Source organism: Hakea prostrata, chromosome 10 (assembly GCF_041222555.1).
Source record: "Hakea prostrata isolate BN-2017 chromosome 10, UWA_Hpros_2, whole genome shotgun sequence".
Lineage (NCBI taxonomy): Eukaryota > Viridiplantae > Streptophyta > Magnoliopsida > Proteales > Proteaceae > Hakea > Hakea prostrata.
Genome location: NC_142609.1, coordinates 25,935,528 through 25,940,270, shown reverse-complemented (window position 1 = coordinate 25,940,270; position 4,743 = coordinate 25,935,528).

Sequence of the window (4,743 nt, the reverse complement as noted above, 5' to 3'; positions counted from 1 at the left end):
CTAGCAACACGTGGCTTACATAATAAATCGACCATCGTTTTTTATCTTTTTCATGAACAAGTACTGCACTGACCGCTGAAAGGGACGTCGCTAGATATAGCTGTAATATTTCCCCCTTCTTGGTCTGGACAGGATCGGTGGTTGTCCGAGTGCTTCTTTTAACTCCTTGAGAGCTTTCTGGCACTCTTCGATCCATTTTGCTTCCTTGCTGCCCTTCAAATCTTTGAGTGCCTTGAAGAAAGGCAAACATTTTTCTCCAGACTTGGAGATGAATCGATTCAAAGCAGCAACTCTCCCTGTTAAACACTGCACATCACGAACAGTTTTGGGAGCCTCCATATTAACCAGAGCTTGTATTTTGGCAGGATTAGCCTCAATTCCTCTCTGTATTACCATGAAGCCCAAAAATTTGCCCGAGGAGACTCCAAAGACACACTTTTCTGGGTTCAGCTTCATTTGATACTTTCGCAGTACTAAAAATACCTCAGTCAAATCTGCAATATGATTTGCTTTTGTAAAGCTCTTCACTAGCATGTCGTCAACATAAGCTTCAACATTCTTTCCTATCAGATCTTTAAAAATCTTGTTGATGGCCCTCTGATATGTTGCTCCTGCGTTCTTCAGGCCAAAAAGCATGACCTTATAATAATAGCTTTCACGATCAGTCATGAAAGCTGTAAACTTCTCATCCTATTTATTCATAAGGATCTGATTATACCTTGAGTAGGCATCCATGAAACTTAGAGTTTCATATCCTGCAGTCGCATCTATCAAGAGGTCAATCCGAGGCAACAGATAGCAATCTTTAGGACAAGCCTTGTTAAGATCTGTGTAGTCTGTACACATCCTCCACTTCCCATTCGCCTTTTTACCATTACTTGGCCACCAGGGGCATTCATTGTTCTACCGGAATCTTGAGTTTTTCGGCTTCACACAACGGCTTCATACTTTTCAATGGAGAAATTTCTCCTTTTCTGTATCACTGGTTTCACCTTAGGATCTATCCAGAGTTTATGCTCTGCGACAGCCCGATCGATTCTTGGCATGTCTTCAGCAGACCATGCAAATACGTCTTTATTCTGTTGAAGAAATAACTTCAACTCATCTTTAAATTCCTCCAGCTGTTCAGACCCGATATAAGTAATCTTTTTCTCATCCTCGGTACACAGCTGGATTTGTTCCAGCTTCTCCACTGGTTCGGGTCTTTGCATCTCTGCTTCTTCCCGATCGTCTCGAACTTCTATAGGTAGGGCAGTTACCTTCCTCGAGCCCTCCTTGTCTTTTAAATAGGCAACGTAACATTGTCGAGAGATCCTCTGGTCAGAGGAGACTTGACCAATTCCCATATCAGTCGGGAATTTTATCTTCAGGTGTTTTGTCGAAACAATAGCACCTATCTTGGATAAAGATGGTCGCCCGAGGATAATATTGTAAGCTGGCAGTTCCCGAACCACCAAAAAATTGATTCGGACGGTTGTTTCCTTAGGAAAACTTCCAATAGATAAGTCCAACTGGACCGATCCTTCCGCCACCGCAGATGACCCTGCAAAACCATATAGATGTGTGGATGAAGGTTCCATCAAGTCCTGATCCACCTTCAATTTTTGATACACTTCATAAGAAATTAGGTCAGCTGCAGACCCTGTATCAACCAAAACTCTATGCACTTCCCGACGTGCAATCTACCTTGATGACTATGGCGTCATCATGAGGTAAACAAACGCCTCTTTCGTCCTCCTCGCTAAAGGTGATAGAATCTTCACCATTCAACTTTTTTCGCTTCTGCGTCTCTCCGGTTCCGACAAATTTGGATTTTGTTTTCAAACTCCGGAGTGATTCGGGCTCTGGTCCCCCGAAGATGGTAAGGATCGGTGACCGAGTAGCTTCAATCACCTCCTTGCCCTTCTTAGACTTCGGAGCCTCCCTTGATCGTTCTGAACTAACCGAATGATCCCTTTTAGGAGCAGCCGCGCGTGGCTCCTCCCTCCTTCTGCTAACAAAACTGGACAAGTGTCCCTGAGATATTAATCTCTCAATATCTGCTTTCAAATGACGACAGTCATTTGTATAATGACCATAGTCCTTGTGGAATCGGCAATACTTTTCTCGATCCTGCTACTCTCCGGGTTTCAAAAGAATTTTAGGCGGCCACTTCAAGATATTTTTTCTTTTGATGATATTTAAAATATCAGCCCCGAGGAACATTCAATGGAGTGTACTCACTTTAACGGGAGATCTTTGGCGCCAAGCCTGAGATTTTCCAACCCGATCACGGACATTTTTCTTTGGCTTCGCGCTTCTCGTCAGAGCCCTTCATTTCCTTATTGGAGACTTTATTATCTCCTTGGCGCGCATCTAGAATCTCCATGACTTCAGCCTGCTTCTGGCATCTCTGTACCAACTCAGCATAAGTCGCAGGCATATCCTGTAATAATAACTCCAGGAGTTTCCGATTAGTGAGTCCCGTGAATAGAGCAGTTTTGGCTACTTGCTCATCCAAATTTTCTATCTCCATCGTTACTTTGTTGAATCTTTTCAGAAACTCTCTGATTGATTCGTTTTTTCCTTGTCTGACAGTAAACAAAGTTTCCTCTGTCTTTTTGACTTGTATTCCACTCTGGAATCACCCTATGAATTTGCGCACCAATTCATCAAAGTTTACGGTCCTTCCAGAGGGGAGGTTCGAAAACCACTTTTGTGTTGCTCCAATTAGAGATGAACCAAAAACCCTGCATAAAATTTCATCAGAATTACCTGAAACTGCCATGGTCTATTGGTAATAGACAATGTGAGATGTTGGATCTCCGGAGACATCGAATGTAGAAAAGGTAGGCAAAAGAAAGTTATGGGGAAACTGATATCCCGCAATTGGCTCGGCAAAGGGGGTCTTCCGAATGACTGAGTAAATATCCTCAGTTATCCTTCCCTTAGCCAACTGCCCTAATTTCTCATTGATGTTGGCCAATTCCTGACCAATCTGGGTCGGGTGATCTTCAGCGATATGATCACGACCTCGATTAACACGATCATCCCGTGCTATTTGATCATCACGAACAGCCCGTCCTTCCCGAACATTCCGCTCGTCGCGAACTGCTCGATCATCACGAACGGTTCTTCTGACAGTTGGTGAGTGAGTTCTTACCCCTGTATCCAACCTTGTATTTGAATCAGTTGTACTCTCTTGCGGTTTGTCGAACCGATCGTCTTGCCTAGGTTGATCGTCAATCCTCCTAGGTCCTCGGTCTCCTTCACGAAAATTTTGATCGATATTCCGGTCTTCAGCCAATCTTTGATCACGTGGCAACGCACGTCTCCCTGAATCGCGTTGTTCAGGTTCTTGTGGTAAAACCACTCGTCTGGTAAGCATGCGGAGTGCTTGGCTCACCTCCAAAAGTTGAATCTTTACCTGATCCAATTGATCTTGGAATGTATCAGGATTACGTCCTCCCTGACCACCATCTACCTCGATAGGATTTTGGCTTCCCTGGGGAATATCTGAATTATTCGCTCCAGGGATCTGAACACCGGAATTGCGCTGTGCAGCGGCTGCTGCTGATCTAGTCACCATGGCTTTTCAAGTCGTTTCCCACAGACGGCGCCAAATGATGCGTCCAAAATCTGCTCAGCCCTTAGATCTCCTCGTGATGACCTGCAAAATGAAAACGTCAGATGTGACCCGACGAATGGGGTCGGGAGTCCACCTCCGAAGGCTAAGTCAGTTGATGAACTTAATCACAAACGGCTCTGCTAGAAGCACAGAGCGAAGGAATAAAGAACTGGGAAAGGTGATCTAGATCGTAAGCCGCTGATAGTTTACGTCTATTAGTATGTATCTGAATCTGAGTCTGAGTCTCAGATTGTGTGTTTTCGATCCCCTCACCTCGTATGGTAGTGAGGTTTATATAGAGTGTACCTTCGAATCTCCTTCGTTGGATGCACTTGAGCCTTCTTCGGGTAGTCATTGGATCTTAACAGTTAGATCCGTTGAGCAATAGATTTCTACTAGTTTGGACTAGTAGAGGACTTCTGAGATAACCTTTAGGTTATGTGATGATTATCCCTTCGATAATGATTAGCCGCAGCCGTCAATTCGAGTCTGCCATCATTAGGGTAATTAACCTAATCCATAAGTAGGATTAGGGCGTTCTTGTAGCTGAATAAGTTTTCTTCCTCAGCAAGCCATCTTCTAGATCTGGTTCGCTCGGGAGCGAGTCGGTTCCCTCTGTCTCGACCGGGGTCGAGGGTCGAACCAGGTATGAACCCAATCTGATCATAATTTCTCCATATCAGCTGCAGATACTCTATAATTTAGGAAAGCAAATCCAGGTAAGGATCTTTCCCCTATCAATTATAAAATTGAAAATATATGGAGTATTACCAACACTTTAGGTCTAAACTTGAAAAGTTCAAAACTCACCACTTCCTGCAAAGCTCATTTAGCTTCACCCTAGCCCTGGATGGATTAAATTAAATATAGATAGAAATGCCATAGGAAACCCTGTAAAGGCTGGGGCTGCTAGAGTTTTGAAAGATTACAACGTGAAGGTGATTAAGTCATAGCACTTGTTCTTGGGTATGAGATCCAACTTTTAGGTGGAGTTAAAAGTTGTAATGCTTGGGTTAGAACGGACCAAATGCATGAGGATGCACAAGTTATGGAGACCAACTCAACAGTAGTTGTATTCTTGCTTTAAGGTAAGAAGATCCCATGATGGATGTTGCAAAGGTGGAGAGAGTTGAGTG